The sequence below is a fragment of the Carassius gibelio genome, chromosome B3, assembly GCF_023724105.1.
Source record: "Carassius gibelio isolate Cgi1373 ecotype wild population from Czech Republic chromosome B3, carGib1.2-hapl.c, whole genome shotgun sequence".
In the NCBI taxonomy this organism is placed as follows: Eukaryota; Metazoa; Chordata; class Actinopteri; order Cypriniformes; family Cyprinidae; genus Carassius; species Carassius gibelio.
This window is the reverse complement of record NC_068398.1, coordinates 34,657,597-34,679,302: the sequence shown is the minus strand read 5'-3', so window position 1 is coordinate 34,679,302 and position 21,706 is coordinate 34,657,597. Positions and strand designations below refer to the sequence as shown.

Genomic DNA, 21,706 nt, shown 5'->3' with positions numbered 1-21,706 from the left:
CCTTGCCGCTGTCGCCTCTGGCTTGCTTAGTTGGGGTCACTTCATCTACAGCGATATCATTGACTTAATTGCAAATAAAAACAGACACTATTTCAACTGAACAAAGATGACATAACTGAATTCAATGATGAACTGCCTTTAACTATCATTTTGCATTATTGAGACACTGTTTTCCAAATGAATGTTGTTCAGTGCTTTGACGCAATGTATTTTGTTTAAAGCACTATATAAATAAAGGTGATTGATTGATTGATTTACACTCGTCGGTCTTCACATGAGGGTTGCCGCGACCGCTGCGAAACCTAGTGCTTTGTATTAGCCTGATTACCTGTGATTGAAGTCAGCTGGACACGCCTCACTATTTAGCAAAATATTAATAAGCTATGTAAAATAGACATAAGCTATGTAACAGTTCATTTCATTCACGAACGACATGTATCCGTTCATTCAGCTCGTTCACGAATGACGTGTTTCAGTTGAGTAATTTCAGACTCAAAATGAAACTCGTTCATTGCAGGGCGTATTCGTTCATTACATTGAACAAATCACATACTCTGTCACATCTCATACTCGAAGGCTATTGGCTCGAGGTTGAGTAATTCTGAGAGGATAAAATGGATAAAATGGTTGTTACCCGGTTCACTGAGCTGCGCATGTGCTACTAATAGCGCCGCGCTGCTGTGGAGGGAGGAACTTCACTGAACGAGAAATATGAGTCAGTGGACGATTCGTTCACCTAAAAGATTCGTTCAAAATGAACGATATGTTCACGAACGACACATCACTACCATGCGTTCTCAGCTGTACCCCAAGCTCAACATCACTTACTTCTTTCCTATACGATGGCACAGTTTCCTTCCAGCTGACAGAGTGTTTGGAAGGATTGAGCAAGATATCCAGAAGCATACAACTATTCTGTTGCCAGAAGAGTAGAACAACATTTTGCTGAAGCATGGCACTGTCTATCAATATGGAAAGGACTGGCAGTGCTAGGACTTCAAAGAGGCAGCAGCCAGGTTCACAACAACTCAGAGATAATTCAAAATAACTGAAGCAAGAGTGCTGCAAATCTCTGGAGATAAGCAGGGGCTAAAGCCTGCTTTTGCTGGTGAATTTTGCCAGCACTCTGTGCTGAAGCGGGGAAAGAAGTGGTTTCAGTTCAAGCCGGCTCTTCTTCCGGATGTGAACTGCGTCAATGAAGCAAAGAGGACTGATGTCTTGAAGCTGCTGGGTGAGTTGGGAGCACCAAAAGCTGTACAAGAGTTCTATGAAAAGGTGTCTGAGAGATGTCCTCTTTTTGCACAGTTCTGTTTTAATTGCTTGTGTAAGCTATTGTAAGTTATTTTCTAATTCACAAAGAGGTCAAGTCCTATTTTTATTGTTATCTTAATGTCGCTTTAAATTTAATGAATTAATTTATTCTCTGATATGCAGTTTATATTGGAACATTATATTGGAATTGTTTGGGCCTTTTACATTTTTTAATTAAATTTAGAATACCTGTTTTGTGCACTGAATTGTTTTATACTTGAATTTTACATTAAATTATTACTTTACACTGCTTAAGTCTTATAAGCTTCTTATACAAAATGCACAGAAATTGACGTTTAAGAATGTAGCTCTGTTCTACTTGATTATACAATAAACCTCGGTTAAGTTTTTTTATACTAGATGCACATAGCACATTATGATATTGGTGAGCATTGGAAGTATTTATGTTTTTATATAGACTGTTATTTTACACTTCAAAAAAATTCAGAATGTTTTGCACTGTTCTTACATACATACTTGATTATACTGAATCGAATATGCATTGTTTACAACAATGTTTGCGATGTTTACATAGTTCAACTTATAAATCCCAAATATCAGAAATGACGTTATTGTTAAGATTTTATTGATGTCAATGTAATGTTACTGACTTAATGCACTTACTTGGATAGATTTATGTATTTTTTATTTAATGTTTGTGCAACATTTGTTTTTTGAATTGTTAAAATAAATGTACTGCTATTTTTGCCAATGTGGTTATACTTTGTGAATCTTTCTTTTACACACATATATATATATATATATATATATATATATATATATATATATATTTACCCTGTAAAGAGGTTTGTCCACTGTTTCGTTTTGAAACGATTATGCTCTAATCTTTTTCAGTGTTTCTAGTAACATTTTGAGTGATTTTTCAAATATTTGCTATGTCCTATCCCAAAGAGGTGGATTAAGAGGTTTTTGTGAAAAAAGCACAAGTGGATTTAGCTGGTTTTAATGCAAAAGAAAATCTAATTTGTTAAAAAAAAACTCACTGAATTGACTGAAGTGACAGTTTTGAAAAAAAAGTTATTTTATTCACTGACTAATAACCTTATCAGTACCTTTAAAACAAAACGTGATCTCAATGAACGTGAACACAGGAGCCTGATAAAAAAATGCTCATTTAAAGAAAATAAGTCTGATGGATTTAGAGGTTTTTGCATCTGAACTCTTCATATACAGCCATTACAATGAAATGTTATATCAATTGCTTCTTTATATTTTCATTTTAACATATAGATAAATTGAAAACAGACCAAAGATTACCCGTTAGATTTACCCAAAACGAATTATATGTAATGTTTAACCACTAAAGAGACATCAGAGCCAGCGGCACATATCAGAAGGTCTAGCCGAGTTGAGGCTGCTCTCTGCGGATACATGATCACTGAGCTCCTCCTGACCGTCTCCGAAATCGGCGAAACACATTTTTAAATAGGCGCTGTCTTTATAAATAAACCATAGATTTGAGTTTTAAACAATTACATTCTCGTCTGAAATACTTTTAAAATTACATTTCATGACACAATAACAGTAATATTTTGAAAATTATCAGAATAAATGGTGGTTGAACTCAACCAATGCTGCGTGAACTCAACCAATCAGCATGTTTCGCGCCCAAGTCCCTCCCCCGAAAGTTCCAGAACTTTGAAAAAGTACAACCTCGCCAGCAGGGACTTTTTTTTACCCAGAACTTTATTTAGTTCCTGTGGTGGAAAAACACAGAGTACCTGCACAAATTACCTAGTTCCTTTGTAAATGTCAGAATTAAATGTTCCCTCCTGGTGGAATGACCTCCCCAACTCAATACAAGCAGCTGATTCCTTAGCCATCTTCAAGAATCGGCTTAAAACACATCACTTCCATCTTTATTTGACAATCTAACTTTAACACTCACTATTCTAATTCTATTCTTTAAAAAAAAATCTAACTACCTTTCTAATCTTTTTGTATTCTATTTTCTTTTCATTTATTATGCAATTTTATATGTGTGTGTGTGTGTGTGTGTATAAAGACCTCTAACTAGCTTGCTCTATTCTTTTTATTTATTATCTTATTTAAAATCCCATGCTACGTGTACTGTGTTAACCTAACTGAGACTCGTTATAGCACTTACATATCATTGCTCTTTTTTGTTGTTTTTGATTGCTTCCACTGTCTTCATTTGTAAGTCGCTTTGGATAAAAGCGTCTGCTAAATGAATAAATGTACTAAATGTAAATGTAATAACGTTTATTGACCACAGAATAAAGATCCAACAGTAACTGAAGTCAGTAAGACTGCAGTTATCATGTCTGTAAGTTCAGTTCAAACATACAGTATAAAACAATCTTCACATTATACTTCAGCTTCACATCACAGAAATGATGAATGAACTTCCACTGCTTCACGAATCCATCATCTATTATCAAGTTATTTCAATCTCAAGGTCTCAGGGCAAACATTTGCTATCTGAATAGGGATTTTAAGTTGATCTAAATCTCACCGTACAAGTGATACATGCATTATAAGACAAGTGAATATAATATAAGACTAAAACACAAATATATCATATCTTGAAGCAAAATGATACACAAGAATAAACCTTTCTGACATTGTTCTTTAGGGAGGAACTCTATCTTTGAGTTGATCTGAATCACAGTTAAATCTGCTGGTTTTGAAGATGAAGATTAACTTTATTCACTGCGAAAACATTAAATAATGTTTCTTTGTCAAGTCACTTGTAATAACAGATTCATCAGATATTTTATTGCTTGATGCATCGTTGTGTCACGTGGTGAGGAGCTGAAAGTACTGGATCTGAAGATAATACTGATTGGTTTTTGTATGACTGTGTAGAGAAGATGAATGTTTGAAACACTTCCCACATTCAGTTCAGTGATATAGTTTCTTTACAGTATGGATCCTCTCGTGTGTTTTAAACAGTTTTCTGAAGTTAAAGTCTTGTCACGCTCAAAGCACATATACTCTTTCACACCAGTGTGTGTTTTCTGATGTACTTTCAAATATTTTAGAAATGAAAAACTCTTTCCACACAAATGACATGAATGTGGTTTCTCTTTTGAATGAACTCTCAGGTGATTCTTCAGACCTGAAGCTCTCAAAAATGTTTTGCTGCATTGAACGCATGCATGCAGTTTCTCTCTAGTGTGGATGTTCATGTGTTCATTAAGGTTTGATGATCGTGAGAAACTCTTTCCACACTGATCACAAGTGAAAGGTTTCTCTCCAGAATGAACTCTAGTGTGCTCTGTAAGGTGCCTTTTAAGTGTGAAACTCTTCCCGCACTGATCACATGTGTACGGTTTCACTCCAGTGTGGATCTTCTCATGTCTTTTCAGTTCTCTTAGCCGACGGAATCTCTTGTCACAGTATGAACACTTGTATGGTTTCTCTCCAGTGTGGATGTTCATGTGCTCCTTAAGGCTTGATGATTGAGTGAAGCTCTTCCCACATTGATCACATGTGTATGGTTTCTCGCGATTATGAACTCTCATGTGAAGCAAAAGTTGATGTTTGAATGAGAAACCCTTTCCACACTGAGTGCAGTTGAAAGATTTATTGGCCATTTCATTTAAATCTTCCTGTTTGCAACTCCGTTGTTTTTCTCCAGTTTTAACATGATTTTTCTCTTCAACTTCAATAATTTCTTCATTTTCTTCAATCAACTCTGAAATAAAAAAGTGAAAAAGGTTTGTAAACTCTGTAACTGCTTAAGACGACAACTGCTATAGCACATTTTTGTAATTTATCAATCTTTGTAGGGTTGATGTTTTTTTTTTAAACATTATAGGCACAAATAACATGTTTCTATAGGAAGAACTATTAAATATTTTTAATCAACTAGGCAATTATCCAACATAATGCTATTGAAAAAGTACCCTATTACAACAAATCTAAATCTGCTCGAAAATGTATAACCATCTGCATTATTAATAATGAAGAAAAAACAAAGACCTGTTTGCTCTTCAGAATCTTCTGTGCATTTCATTCTACAGGATTTGTGTAAAGAGCTTCATTGAATAAGAGTCTGTGTGTGTGGAAGAAGCAGATTTGACACAAACAACATGGTTAGCATTAACATTTCATCTTTTAATTATCATTAAAACCATATTAGATTACTGCAATTTGAACAACTTGCGATAAGTATTGTCCAGCAAAAAGCTTAGCTTTCAGTAACAGTCTCCGGTGCACACAGCACACAGAGTAGTTTAGTTTTAGGTAAACTTCCTCAGATTTCCCCTGCTCAGGGAGTAATGAACACTGTGTAGGGATCATGTCATTGGAGACACAGTTCATGCACAGAGCTCACTTCTAACGAGCTGATTATCTGAATCAGGTGTGTTAACAAAGAGAGACATTAAAAATGTGCTGAGCTGAAGGTCACGAGGACTGGAATTGAGAACTGCTGACCTAAAGGAAATGTTCTTAAATGGCAATGCTGTTTTGTCCACAGAGGTTACAGAAACAGCTGTAATTCAGCTTGTCCGTAAGTGCCACCTGCTGTAAGAGTGGATTTGCCAAGACTTTTATTTACATTCAGTCTGTGTGCAGCTTCTGTCTGGCCATTTTTTGACTGCTTGAGGAAAAAGAAGCTTAAAAAAATATATCTAGAATTATTTATGGAGTAGATAAAATGCATATAATCATTTTTTAAGCAATTATCATTTTGACATTTTCTGTATTTAAAGGCTGAAGGTTTACTTTTTTATTAAACTTTTTCAAAGCTTTATTTGAACATTTACATTAGATTAGATTACATCTAAACATGCTATTAAACTGTTGTCAGTCAAGTTGTCATTTAAAATCTGGACATCATTGGTAATGTTATTGTTTTAGTGATTATGCAAACAAAGTCATTTTATTTGCTGTTTGTTGATTTTTAAATATAAAACTTGGTGAAATGATTTGTGTGTCGGTACTTTTTTATCATCTCCAGTAGGGACGCACTGGTTGACCGGCCATAAATCAGAACCAGTTTTTGGTAGTTTTCAACCGATTTTTCCTGAAGTGCGCCCGCGTGCACAGACTACATTTTAATCATTTGCTATCATTTCAGTTGTGTGGAAGTATTTTGAAATCTGTGCGCAGGACACAGGCAGCCATTCAGAGCTACATGTCTGAGGCACAGAAAGCAGGAACCAAACAGCTGTGGGTGTACTGGCGTACAAATAAGAGTCTTTCCTGCGCTCACTGATCCTGCGCGAGAGTACTGTACCTGTCCGCGTCCTGCACAAGTGGAGACAGTGAAGGGACAAAACTAAAATCCTTTTTTTTTTTAAGGAAACTTGCATACACGTTTGAGAAGACAGAATTAAATGTCAGTTCTGTATAGGATGATTATTTTTATTTTACCTTAAAAATACATTGACTTAATTTCATTAAATCACCTGCTGTAGCACACTGAAAATGTTTTCACAGTTAAATAGATGTTTCATTCATCCAATTTAAAATAATGAGTAATGATTCACATCTATATTTTTTTACTTGAGCCAATAGTTATTTATTTTTCATTGGATCCTAGGAGCCATGTTGTCCAGGGTAATATGCCCCCGGTAGGTTCTCCCAAGGCAAACAGGTCTTAGGTGACGGGTCAGACTAATAGTGGTTCAATAGCCCTTTATGAATAATATAAAAACAAGGACCGTGACATCGCTCATCAAGGCGCAGCCAGGGTCTGGCTCCAGGGTGGGGGCTCGAATGCGAGCGCCTGGTGGCTTGGCCTCCCCTCATGGGGCACAGCTGGGCTAAGCCCGAAAAAGGTGGGGCTGACCTACCGTGGACCCACCATCTGCGGGAGGAATCATAAGGGGCTGGTGCAATGTGGATCGGGCAGGAGTCGAAGGCAGGGGACCCAAACGACCTGATCACTGGACATGGAAACTGGCCTTAGGGATATGGAACTCTGGAGTTGCACGCGGCGAGAGGTGGTGGGCTGGTGTGGGGTTGTTCATAGCTCCCCAGCTAAGACGCCATGTGTGGGAGTTTACCCCAGTGAACGAAAAGGTCGCTTCCCTGTGCCTTCGAATAGGGGATAGGTCTCTCATTGTCATTTTTGCTTACGGGCCAAATGGCAGTGTAGAGTACCGACCTTCCTGAGGTCTTCGGGAGAGGTGCTGGAGAGTGCTCTATCCGTGGACTCTACACGGTCGAATACATGAGGATTGGCCCCCCTGATCTGAACCCGAGTGGTGTTCTGTTATTGGACTTCTGTGCAAGTCACAGTTTGTCCATAACGAACACCATGTCATCAGTGCACGTGGCACCAGGACACCCTAGGCAGGAGGTCAATGATAAACCTTTTGGTCAGTATGTCTTGGACACTCCGGTAAAGAGAGGGGCGGAGCTGTCAACTGATCACCACCTGGTGGTGAGTTGGATCCGATGGTGGGGGAGGAAGCTGGACAGACCTGGTGGACCCAAACGTATTGTGAGGGTCTGTTTGGAACGTTAATTTGGCTGAGCCCTGTCAGAGAGATTTTCAGTTCCCTCCTCCGGCAGAGCTCTGACCAGATTCTGAAGGAGGCTGGAGACATTGAGTCCGAGTGGACCATGTTCTCCTCCTCCATTGTCAATGCGGCCACTTGGCACTGTGGCCATAAGGTCTCTGGTGCCTGTTGAGGCGGCAATCCTTGAACCCACTGGGTGAACACCGGAAGTAAGGAATGCTGTCAAGCTGAAGAAGGAGACCTACCAGGCCTGGCTGGCTTGCAGGACTCCTAAGGCAGCTGATTCTGGCAAACCATACGGCGCCTCAGGAAGGGGAAGCAGAGCCCTGCCAACACTGTTTACAGTAGAGGTGGGCAACTGTTGACCTCAACTGGGGATATCGTTGGATGGTGGAATGATTACTTTGAGGATCTCCTTTATCCAACCGACATGACTTCCGTGGAGGAAGCAGAGGCTAAGGGCTCAGAGATGGACTTCACCCAAGCTGAAAATTGAGCCGATAGTCATACCTTGGATTCAGGAGTAACAATGCGGTTTTCATTCCGGTCGTGGAACACATGGACCAATTTTATACCCTCATCAGGGTGCTGGAGGGTTCATGGGAGTTTTCCCAACATGTACACATGTGTTTTGTGGGTCTAGAGAAGGCATTCGACCATGTCCCTTGAGGCCTCCTGTGGGGGGTGCTCCTGGGGTATGGGGTACAGGGCCCTCAGTTAAGGGCTGTCCGGTCCCTTTATGACTGGAGCAGGAGCTTGGTTCGCATTGCTGGCTGTAAGTCAGACTTGTTCCCGGTGCATGTTGGACTCCAGAAGGACTGCCCTTTATCACGGGTCCTGTTCATTATTTTTATGAACAGGACTTATAGGCACAGCCAGGGGCCAGAGGATGTCCGGTTTGGGGACCACGTGATATAATCTTTTTGCAGATGACGTTGTCATGTTGGCTTCATTGGGCCAGGACCTAAAGCATGCACTGGGATGGTTTTCATCCGAGTGTGAAATGGCTGGGATGAGAATCAGCACCTCCAAGTCCAAGGCCATGGTTCTCAGCCGGAAAAGGGTGGCATGTCCCCTTCAGGTTGGTGGAGTGCTCCTGCCTTAAGTGGAGGAATTCAAGTATCTTGGGGTCTTGTTCACGAGTGAGGGAAGGATGGAGTGGGAGATTGACAGGTGGATAGGTGCAGCTTCTGCAGTGATGCGGTCAATGTACCTGTCTGTCATGGTGAAGGAGCTGAGCTGCAAGGTGAAACTCTCGAGTTACCGGTCAATCTACGTTCCTACTCTCACCTATGGTCATGACCTGTGGGTCATGACCGAAAGGGCAAGATCCCGGATACAGGCGGCCAAAATGAGCTTTCTCCGCAGGGTGGCTGGGCGCTTCCTTAGAGATATGGTGAGGAGCTCTGCCACTCGGGAGGAGCTAAGAGTAGAGCCACTTCTCCTCCACATCGAGAGGAGCCAACTGAGGTGGCTCGGGCATCTGTTCCGGATACCTCCTGGAGGGCTTCCTGGGAAGGTGTGTTGGGCATGTCCCACCGGGAGGAGGCCCCGGGGAACACCGAGGACACACTGGCGGGACTATGTCTCTCGGCTGGCCTGGGAACGCCTCGGTATCCCCCTTGAAGAGCTGGAGGAAGTGTATAGGGAGAGGGAAGTCTGGGCATCTTTGCTTAGACTGTTGCCCCCGCGAACCAGCTCCCAGATAATGGATGGATGGATAGATGAATAAAACACTTTGCATCTTTGTTTTATTCGCACCAACATTATTTGATTTATTAACATTTTAGAATAATATATTCATATATTATACTCATACTTTTATTCGCACCAACATTATTTGATTTATTAACATTTTGGAATAAAATATTCATATATTATACTCATATTCATATAGCATACTTTCATTTAGACTCAATGGTAAATATCTTTTTTTATTTAAAACCAAATTTAAAAACTAAAACAAATGCTGAATGCTCTTATTGAATGTGTGTTGATTGTGATTTGGTTTGGACTGTAGAACTATGTAATTGTTGCCTTTAATTTCACATGGTTACAGTTTATGTTTTCATTTATGGCCAGTTCTATGTAGTTTCAACCCAATTCCAAAACAAAAGCTAAATGCTGATGTCTGTACATCTATGTTTGTATTGAATGTAGGCTACTTACTGTGCAGTTTCTGCCGTTAATTACAGATGGTTATGGTTATTGTTTTCAATAGCCAAAAGCCAGTTTGGCCTATTAAATACCAAATAAACATGTTTATGCATACTTTCCTTCTTTCTTGTTCGTTGCTTAAAGAAAAAAATAACTGAAAATCGGTATCAGAATCGGCCATGAAAAATCATGATTGCGCATCCCTAATCTCCAGCACATTAACAATACCGTGATAATACTGAAAACAGTGATAATTTTGCTCACTATAATTGTGATAAAAAATGTTCATAACGTTACATCCCTAGACTAGAGCCTTACAAATACAAAGCGTTCTCTTCATCAGAATTTTACTATATTAAAAGTACCAGTGTCAACACAGTCAACACAGAGCAGATCAATTTAAAATGTTCATTCTGTAACACTGCACTCACATGTGCTCATTTACACATTCTGTGCATTTCTGTTTTGTCTATCTTTCTATTGTTAACATCACTAACCAACTTTATTTTTCATTCTGCTTTATTTACATATAAAAACATATCCATCTAGAAATACAAAAAAAAAGAATACAATGTAAATTCTTCCAAATGTAAATAAAACATGAAAAAAGCATAAACAGAAATTTGATTACATCCATCTTCGATAACAATTACAGGTAAATAACTACACTAGAGCACATCTAAATATAGTTTTTTCTAACAGCTAAATTCAGAGCAATTAAAGTAAATTATTAACATGTTATAGTTTTATATATGCAGTAATTGAAAGTGATCAGAAAATATTCTTTAAACAGCAAATAAGGAATGTAATATTTTGTAAATCTCTTCATCTGAAGAGATTTAAAATAACCCACGTGGCATACGGACTAATTATATGAACTATCAGGCAGTGTCTGTTCTAACAGTAACTAAAAAAGTAACTAAAACAGATTTTATCTGATAAAGATAAACCTTCAAAAGAGAAAAAAAAAAAAAAAAAAAAGCAGCAGCAAACTTGATATCGGTTCGTGTTCATTCCCCTCACAGATAACGAGACAATCAGCAATATTATCACTGCAAACATTGAAACAATGATTCACACAGTATACAAAAACATGAAATCACTCAGACCTTAATGTATTTAAAGGAGTCATATGATATTGCCAAAAAGGACATTATTTTGTGTAGTTGGTGTAATGAAATGGTGTTTATTTAGTTTAAGGTTAAAAAAAAACATTTTCCACATACAGTATATTATTATTTCTCCTCTATGCACCATCTTCTGAAACGCGTTGTTTTTTACAACATTGTTCTGAAAAGCAAGTATTAAGTATTCATCAATTCACTGTAGCCTATATATCACTGTATTGATTAATTGAGGGCATCATTGGGGAATCTTGGAGCATGACATACAAGGACAGGGGAGTATTACAGCTCGGTCAATCTTCTTGTACATATATTAGACCAAAATGTCAAGTTTGAATAGTAAAAGCAATTGTTAAGATTGAAAAGAAATGTTTAATTGTTTATCAAATTCTGTTTTAGCATGTCTAATTATTCGAATGCATAAAACAACTTAATTTATTTTTTCTTAAAGAAGCCTAATGATTTTTACCCTTAAATTCTGTGCATTTAAATTTTTATTGTTATCAAATCAAGAAATGAAACTTAAAATTAAGCAAACGTTTTTGGTGAAACAAGGGGGATTTACTATTAAAGTTAATACATGGAAGAAATGTTGTGCGATTTTTCCAATGTACATCCTACTAGAGCTGCAACTAACAATTATTTTTTCTGTCGACTAATCTAACGATTATTTTTCGATTAGTCGACTAATCTAACAATAATTTTTTCGATTAGTCGACTAATCTAACAATTATTTAATATAATATTTCAACCTTTATTCATTTTCAACCTATGGGGTTGAAGTTTTTACAGTATAAAATAAATAAGAGGCAAATAAAATGATTTTACTATGGTAAATATGAGCTTATGATAGCGTTTATAATTAAACGACAGTAGCCATAAATTTACAGTTGTCTGAGACGTCATGAAATGTTCTTTAGCATCACAAACCATAAAATGTAGTCAGGGTTCTGCTATGGTTTAGCATGGTTTCCAGAGATCTGGAGATGAATCGGGGTAGCTCGGTGGTTTGTGACTGTTTGTGACTGTTGTTTTTTAAGGGGCCGTTCACATGTCACGTCTTTTGCGCGCTCAAGTTAGTTATTTCCAATGTAGGCACACAATAAGCGCGCTTGTTTTTTCCAGGCGCGTCCGCACCGCATCGAGTTAAAAACATCTCAACTTTTCAGAATGCCGCAAGCTCAAGAATATCAGACCTGAACCAGGAAGTTGGTCACCAGATCACACGGTAACCAGTTAAAGGGACAATAAGTAACTTTTTAGGGATTTTATTATCTAAAATCAATATTTTTATTCATAAATATGCCCTCAATGGTGTACAAATACCTATGCCAATGTTTAAACTAATCCTCGTAAATGAAGAATTTATTATCTTTATATACATGGGACGGGTAGGTCGACGGAGGCTTCCATGTACTTCCGCCATCTTGCAAAACTATAATAGCAGAGAGGGACAAAAAGTACTAAGCCAACGCGTTTCCACAACGCGTTTTCGGTCAGAGCCAGAAACGCAGGTGCAGAGCAGTGAGAGGCGCTTGAAACTGCACCGGCAAGTTTAAAAGTCTGGATTGCATTCTTATTATGGACCACACATATGCCGCGCCACAGGAGAAGAAAACATCATCGCCAAAACAGTCAAAAATAGAACGTAAAAGGAAACGTGACCGTAGATTACAGAAAACAAGAGTTAATGTCGGGGAAGCTTTTTCTAGGTGGAAAGAGCTAATGCTGGATAAAGATTTCAAAAGAGACGCTGAAGTGGCCAGTTTTCTTCTCGACAGGTAAGTCAGTGTTACAATCTATATTACAATATTTTTTTTATATCTAACAATGCACATTATTCAGAAAATATAACGAATAAAGAAGACATAACTACTAATTACAATATTTCATGTTTTCCACAGTCAGTAATTCATACTGTAACATTCGTTTGTTTATGGTCATGTTGCAGTTTGTTTGAAATAACACACCTGTTCACCTGAAGGAAAACTCGACGAAGTGCTATTAGAAGACATCCCGTCAAAGCTTTTTGGTAACATATCGCCTACCGTAGATGCAACGCGCATTTGAAAAAGCGAGGCGCTGGAGAGCAAAATTAGTTTGAATGCAAAATACAATTTCACCACTAGATGGGAGTAATTCCTACTTAGTGTCCCTTTAAACCGTAACACCGGAGAGCGCCAAGATGTTTTCCTCTGAGGTGCTCGCGCATCGCAGTTGTGCTGCCGTGGTACACCATATCGGTTTTTCAAAGGGAACAAAGGGCCATTTTATTTGTCCTCTGTTTAAAGTATTCCCATACTTTTGATAACAGTGGCCTCTGTTTTTGTGATATAATGCAACTTTCTCCATTCCCAGTATGCCATTACGCGAGATGTAAACAAACAGCGTGACGCTTCGATGCATTTCACACACATTGACGTATTTTTGTAGTCGATGTAATCGATGACTTCGACGCGTCGTTGCAGCACTACATCCTACTGAACAATATACTTCAAAACCGGACTTATTTTGATGGGTTTTAAAATAAATGATTACCTTTACAATTCTGTGCATGTGAAATGATGCATTTGCTCAAATCAAACGGTCAGATGCTCATGAATTAACTCTCAGAGCAGTTCTGGAGATGTTGTTCATGTGTTTTCATCCTCATTAAGTCAGTCGGCAGACGCTGAAATCACCACGAGAGTCAACTGAATTAACTGTGAATTTCGTTTTTATAAATGGATTCCGTCCACATTTTCCGCATCGCGGAAATCATAGAGCCCTACAATTATCACAGTATGATGTAATCTCTCACACTTGAACTTCTGTTATTGAACACTCAAGTGATTATCTAATCAGAATAAAAGAGCAGCGCTGAATCACACACCCCTCTCTCTGTTCAGCGTGCACGTGTCTAAACACACAGCACGTGTTGTCAGTGACTTCAACCACTAGAGGCCGATCTCGCACTGTATAATGAAAACAGAGCCTTCTCAGCCGCTCCAGCAACAGCCGCAACCCAGAAAACTATCAGACGCTCCAGCAAGGGACGAAATGCTGGAAAACTATCGGCATGGATTTTTGCTGATAACTGATTGTTCCAGCAATCAACTATCAGTGCCAATTAATGGTCGACCTCTACTTTTAAAACTACATTTCATGACACGGTAACAGTAATATTCTGAAAATCATCCGAATAAAAATGGTGGTTGAAAATGCTGCATGAACTCAACTGGCACAAGCCCCCCCATGACAAGAATTTGCGTCTGTTGTGAAGTTAATTTCACGCGTGAATGAAGTATCTAAACTCAAATTGTTCAAGCGTCCAACTAAGCATGAATAGCATGATTTATTCATGCAAGTCGCATCTGGTGTGAACGTAGCATAAGAATTAAGAGATATTTTGCCTACAGTAATGGGAGTGCCCCTTCTCAGGATCCTCCATGTTAACTACCTTCTGTTCCATTTGAGATGTAAATTACCCTGGTGACCTGACTTAATGCAAATTCCAATTGTTAGTTTCTGTCTCCATCTCGGGGGATGCTTTACTGCTATTCATGCAGCTCCCGGATGTGAAATGCTGAATTTTCTGCTGTATTTGAACCACTGAATTTATGGAAGCACATTTTGTTAAGTAAAATGAAATGAACCAAAATATACCAGTCGAATACATCCTTCATATTTTTAAACAGATTGAATATTTAGGAAGTGAATTCAGGTGAATATGAATTATTTAATTTTTAATTCTGAAATAGTGTGTGAGATATTTTGAATTATACAATTCACAGCCTAAATAAATAACTATGTTACATTTCAGGACCTAAAAATACCCTGAAAATACAAGGCATTAAAAAAGCAAGAACTATTAATTCAATGGATTATTTATTTATTTTTTTCAGTTAGTGCAATTCCTCATGCTTTTTTCTTATTCCAAAGACATTTGTCATTCATTTTCTTCCATAGGAGTATCACTATAAATAGTTTTATCAGATAAAAAGAAGTCTTTAATATCTGTATTGTTGGCATGGGCGCCGTATAGGGGGGGAAAGTTAGGACAAATCCAAAGGCCCTTGACTGACAGGGGGCCCAACAAAAAGGTAAAAACTAATTTAAAATTTGTATTATATTATACACTATAAAACACAGAGTATATTTCAAATAATAATAAAATGAATGATGTCTTTGATTTTACTTATTTTGGCAATAAAAGTTAAATATCACCATTGACCAAAAAATAAAACATCCATATTTACCAACCACCCCCTGTATCTGCATGAAATGGTCCTGCCTTAGCGCATTCATCAGTAGCCGCATTTTCCACTGTCGGGCCAGTGAGAGCCAGGGCTTAAAATGGGCTGGCTGGGGCTCATAGCACCGGGCAAGTAGCACCGAGGCCAGAATAGCACAGGGTTTCCACAGTAGAGCCTGAAGCTCCGCTGTGTTTCACTAAAACACACCCTTTACACTTCTCTCAGGAACAACGTCACGCAACCCCATAATTTCACCAACAAAGAGAAGTTATCAGAAAACTAAGAAATAAGTCACAGGAACTAGCGCGATCCTAAAACGAACATGTTAAAAGTGGCCGTGTGTTTGTATGCTTTGTTAAATATTCAAATTCAAAAGCATCAATGTTTTACTATAGTAGAATAAGTGATACATTGATCATAATGAATTAATTCATCAGGACTCAAAATTAAATCACACAGAAATAAATGTATTTGTATTTTATTTATTTTAAACGCTTATAAAAATAGCCTGCTTATTCATTCGAGCTGCTTTTTGTTATGATCCGCAGCGCTGACTCTCTATTTTTATAAAAGCACCCGAACAAAAATAATTTTATTTTGATGACATATTCTACACATAGCTAAACTCTTGAGATGAGACTTATGACAGATAAAATATGTTACTAAATGAAAACACAATTGTGATAAGAAATAAAACTGACGTCTGATTTCTCCATGTGGTTGTATTAACCTTGTTTGCTATGGTAATGTTAATGTTTATTGTGCATAGTCTTTTACATCGCTTTTAAATATTTCTTCCTTGTATGGTAATCATAATCCACATCGGATCAAGTTATTTCAAACACTAGCTGCTAACTGAAAGTGAGTTTTGAGCTCAACTTATTTTAAAAAGTCTGTAATACTGGTGTTAAAGCTGTTATCTTTCTGTAATGATCTGAAGCGCTGAAACTTTCCAGATGCGGAGAAACTCTGTGTGGCGAGTGGGGCGGGGCCGAGAGCCTTGGGAACAGGGAGAGGCCGGTGGAGTGATTGAGAAATGAGTGACACCTGCGCCACTCACCGGTCTCGTGTTTTATTTTGTGTTTTGATTTTGTTTGTGTGCAACAGTCGTCTGCGAGGGACTGTCGCGCTGTTTTGTATTTATTTTATTATTAAAGCTTTCATTTTGATTGTCCGCCGGTTCCCGCCTCCTTCTTCCCGATGATTATGAAGTTCGTGTTGTTACACTCTGCCTTTGTTCATAACCACTCCTCTAGCCCCAGCAAGGTTTTCGTCGGGCCAAAAAACCCGGCCCATTGGCCCCAAAGAAGCCCTGACAATGCACGATCAAGCTCCGGAAGTGACAGTGGAAACGCGACTGGCCCTGGCATGCACTAGCACGCTCGGTTTAAGCTCGACAGTTAGTTGCAGACAGTCAATTAATAAACGGCACGCTATCAGTGTTAATTTCGTTAATGAAGTCAATGACGAAAAATATTTGTTAACATTTTATGTGCGACTAAGACAAGAAGTTGATGAGCTAAAAATAATATCTGATGACGAAATTATGATGAAATTTATGCCGCGTTTTCGTTAACTAAATGAGACTGGACTACAATGTTATTTGAGGACTACCGGACATTCAAAATGAATCCTATAGGCTATTGTCTTTCAAAATGTGCGTCCCTGTCTTTGGATTGCGATCGGATAAGGGCCCTTTGCATATCTAGTCAGTATAACAGCTGCAGTGGATGGATAAACCACCAAAATGCGAACTAGCGATCTGAAACAATGGCCTCAGCACCCAAAGGGGCAGAGATGAGGTGACCAGACGTCCCGTTTTTCCAAAGAGTAATAAATCATTGTCGATTAACTTAAATTTAGTGAAGACGGGATAAGCGAAATCACGCTGATAGAAGTGCTCTCTCTCTCGCTCCACTTCCTCAGTTCAAATACATAGATCAGTTCTCAGCACTCAAATACACACACAGCAGTCCAGATGTTTATCGTGTAGAGTATCTCACGTAAATACAGTAGGTTATGGAATAAGTGAACGTGAACAGGTGTGTGAAAACTTAATGTGTCAGTATTTAATGCATGTCTTCCGTCTTAAAAGGACAGCATTCCAAATTAAATACCTATGTCATTAATTGTAATCAACAAAAGACGTTAAATAAATGTATACATGTTAAGTTAAACCTACAGTATCTGAAAAATGAGTTTAATTTGTATCTGTATTGTATTTATCTTATTGTGCTTTTAAAAAATATTATATATATATATATATATGAAATAAAAATGAAAATTGTCATAATTTATTCAAGATTTTCCAAATGTATTTCTTACTTCAAATTTCTCATAAACTTAATTGATTTGGTTTAAAGAGAGAAATGCCTTTCAACCTGTTACAACGTGATGAACCACAGAAATGATTTTGGAAACATTATTTTAAGGTTCAAAATTTTACATAGTGTTGCTTTAAAAACATTTTTATGGGGGCTTTTAATCTTGCATCAAATAGTGAACTGCATACTGTATGCAGACTTGTATTTACAAATCACCAGCAGTAAATATTGTGCTAGTACTAGTATTGAACTACAAGCAGCAAGACAGTTGCAAGCCTTTGATTAGAGTTATGTAAAGCTTTTGACGGGACAGTTAGGTCCAAGAGATTTGGTGACAACAGCTGCGCAGAGGGGGCCCAATTCGATTTTTTTTTTGTCATGGGGCCCAAAATTCCTGGCAGCGCCCATGATTGGTGGTATCTCAGATAGTAGGTAAACTCCTTCTTGAGATCGATGAGCAGTTTAAAAAATCCTGATCTGAGCACTAGTGATGGGAAGTTTGGTATTTTTCCTGCGAACCGGCTCTTTTGGAAGGTTCGATTCAATAAACCGGTTGAAAAAAAACAGTTCACCGGTTCTTTACACTCGACGCAATGACATCACGTCTATCAAACATTCAAATATATCAAGTCAGTAATCATAACTTTAGTCAGTTAAAAGCCTCATAATCATGAAAGGTTTACAATTAAGTTTTGCAACAACGGATGCAAATACAGTAACCGTTTCGGAGATCTGTACTTTACTTGAGTATGTTTTATTTGCATCTACTTTCACTCTTACTCCACTACTATATTAAAGACAAAGTTTACTTTTTACTCCGATACATTTCCCCATGCCCGCTACAAGTATTTATTACACTTATTTTACAAACCAATGAAAAACCTGGTTTTCTTTTGGAAAAAAAAGAACGTGCTTGTTCTCACCAACATACGCTCACACAGCAGTTAGTTCGAGGTGGAAGATGACCTCTAAAACAGATTATAGTGCAGCTCTTGCTGCCTGCAATGATCCCGAGATTCCCGACAGGGATCACCCATGGCCATATCTCAAGGATATGTTTGAATTCACTGAATTCAAGGGAGATTCTTATCGGCTGAAATGTCTTCTTTGCCTGCCATGGGTGAATGAAATTTCAGTAGGGCTGAAAAAAAAAATCTCATCAGTAAAGATTAGGGCTGCACAATGTGTCGTTTAAGCATCGAAATCGCGATGTACGAATCCACGATAGTCATATCGCAGGATGTGCGATGTAGGCTGTCATAGTTGATCCATTATTCATTAACTGTACAGGCCAGCTGCTCCCCGGCCCTTGACGAATGTGATTCGCAGATTCATTGCACAGCTTAACCATCATAGAGTGAAAGTTTATCATTGACAGGACTGAAAACCACATGCAAGTTTAACAGGGCAGAGAGAGAGAGACAGAGAGAGAGTGAGCGAGAGAGACAGAGAGAGAGCGTGCTTGAGAGAGACTAGCGCGAGAGAGAGAGAGCGAGCCGTCTTCAAACAACACTAGCGCTGTATTGCTCTCTCTCCCCCGCGCATATTAATCAATTGACACTATGGTGTCGATGTTTAAAACATTTAAAATGAGAATGTAAGTGTGCTCACCCCATTTTTGTTTGTAAGAAAAAATATCGCAATATATATTGCAGAAAAATTCCAGAGGACCAAAGAGAAGGAAATTAATAGTGGAATAAAGTTGTTATTTTGGGGGTTTTTTTGCGCACAAAAAGTATTCTCGTCGCTTGATAAACTTAAGATTGAGCCACTGTAGTCACTTGGACTATATTAATGATCTCTCTAAAGGGGGGGTGAAATGCTCGCTTTCACTCAATATCCTGTTAATCTTGAGTACCTATAGAGTAGTGCTGCATCCTTCATAACTCCAAAAAGTCTTTAGTTTTATTATATTCATTAGAGAAAGATAGTCTGTACCGATTTTTCCCGGAAAAACACGACCGGCTGGAGGCATGACGTGTGGGCGGAGCTAAAGAATCACGAGCGCAAGTAAGCTATGGAGGAGTGAGACAGCTCTCAGATTTAATCAAAAATATCTTAATTTCTGTTCCGAAGACAACCGAAGGTCTTACGGGGTTGGAACAACATGAGGGTGAGTAATTACTGACAGAATTTTCATTTTTGGGTGAACTATATCTTTAAAGAGGTGGTTCTTGCTCATTGATATTCTGAAACAGCCTTACCTTGTATCTTGCACATCTTCTGTTTGATGCAGCTATTATGTTATGGAACATGTCTATTAAAAGTTCAACCCCTATACTGCGATAAGGTGCTTCATTGTCTCTTTTGATTGTAAATCTAACAAATTCTTAATTGCAGCGAATCTCATAATTTTTTCAATTAAAACATTGCATATCACTCCCAAAAGAACTGATCTGCTTAATTATTGATATTTACAGTTAATTTGAATATTTACTTTTTAATTCCGGTAAGTATGTTTTAAATAGGATACTTTTGTACTTTTAATCAAATTATGTTTGAATGGAGGACTTTCTACTTTTGTCATTTTTTATTTAGATACATCTACATTTACTTGAGTATAACTTTTGAGTACTTTTACCACCCCTGCTAACTGGCACGTGCTGAAGTCCAGTATCAGCTGCTCTACTCGTGTTCATATTCTGTTAACTACAAACTCAATTTGTGAATCTGTCATCGTTAACACAGTACAGATATTTCATAATTCATCCCTTAAACTTTAAAGTCTTTCTTTAGAGTCTTAATTATTGTCCAACTTCCCTGAAAACCCCTTTGGACTATATAATCTAACTTAATCTACAATTTAACAAAATATGTAGATTAATCTTTAAAAAAAAAAAAAAAAGTATATATATATATATATATATATATATATATATATATATATATATATATATATATATATATCACACTTTCCGATGTTTAACAAAATACTTTAAAAATTATCATGAGCCGTATCCTCAGTTCATCGGTTCTCAAATCGGACGCGTCCGAAAGAAACGGTTCTCGGTTCAGTGATCCGAAACCCGATGCAACCGGTTCTTGACTCGAGAAACGCTCCAGCAGTGGGCATGTTCGTTCGTCATCTGGCTCTGCTCGGTGTTCATCTTCAGTTAGGTCTTCACAGCAGTTAGACAGTGTACTGTTTTAGTAAATGAATTACTACGGGATATTGTTTTATTCGGACTCAGGGAGTGTCAGTCACATTAAAAAAGTTAACCGTTTAAGTCATTTGTGGATTAATGCTTATTGGAGACGCGAATCGTTTCAAACGATTCAGTTCGATTTGGGGAACTGGTTCAACCGGTTCAATAAGAAGAACCGGTTAAATCGAAAAATTTGTTCGGACATCACTACTACGGAGTACCTACTTTCTTACATATTGTTGTAAGAACAAACTGTGTAACATGGGTTTCAAATATGAAATACAGTGAATTACTGACCTCTCCTCAGAAAACTCAACCCCAGCAGCGTCCGAAAGCTTTGACGACTCGCTCTCTTATCAGACAATGACTTCACAGACAGCGTTTGTTCACGGTTTCTCCCGACAGTGATTTCTTTCTTTCCTTCTGTTTATTGGCGGTTGGCAGACTAGCTTATTAGTGCGTTACCGCCACCAACTGAACTGGAGTGTGGAGCATCGATGTATGTATATCAGTATATGTATCATGTATGTATGGCATACTAAATAATACTTATAGTCATAAATAAATAAACAAATAAACAAACATCATTATATTCTTATATAATTTCCTGTATCTTTAAGATATTTCAACAAAGCAATTCTAATATTCTTATTCCTTTTTAGCATACTTAATATATCTACTAGCATCATGCTTCCACCTTCATCTATTACTTTAGCTTCTAGCATTTGTCCTTCGTTGTTATATGCTCTACAATGCAACAGTACATGCTCTACAGTTTCACAAATCCCACAATGCATACATAATCCATTCGGATGTTTCTTAATTCTATTTAAATTTCCATTCAATGCAGTATGTCCTATTTTAATTCTTATTATTACTGATTCTTCTCGTCTTCTTAATCCCATGTCATTGTTACGTATTCCTACTTCCTTTTGAATTCTAAATAGA

At 37.9% G+C, this 21,706-nt stretch overlaps 1 pseudogene; it reads right to left on the bottom strand.

Annotated features, from left to right (window-relative positions):
• Positions 1-2,420: 2,420 nt before the first annotated feature.
• LOC127953436 (gastrula zinc finger protein XlCGF7.1-like) lies at positions 2,421-21,174 on the bottom strand (annotated as a pseudogene).
• Positions 21,175-21,706: the final 532 nt, after the last annotated feature.